Source organism: Brassica oleracea, chromosome C9 (assembly GCF_000695525.1).
Source record: "Brassica oleracea var. oleracea cultivar TO1000 chromosome C9, BOL, whole genome shotgun sequence".
NCBI classification, from domain to species: domain Eukaryota; kingdom Viridiplantae; phylum Streptophyta; class Magnoliopsida; order Brassicales; family Brassicaceae; genus Brassica; species Brassica oleracea.
In genome coordinates, this window is record NC_027756.1 from 20,491,804 (window position 1) to 20,492,084 (window position 281).

Here is a 281-nt window from a genome sequence, read left to right on the forward strand (position 1 = left end):
GATTATTTTATGTGTAATTTTTTTATTTTGACCATTTCCTTAAAACTATATTAAATTTTACTTATTTTAATTAGAATATTTTTAATATCTTTACATTTTTATTTGAAATGCAACTCAATATTTTTTTAACAATTATAACAAAATATTTAAGAAAATATTTTTTAGAATTTTTTTGAAAAATATGAAAATTACATTTTAAATTAAAATTATCCTAAAATATGATAAGTTTTGATGTAAACGAAAACTCAAATTATGTCAAAATAATGATATTCAATGATAAT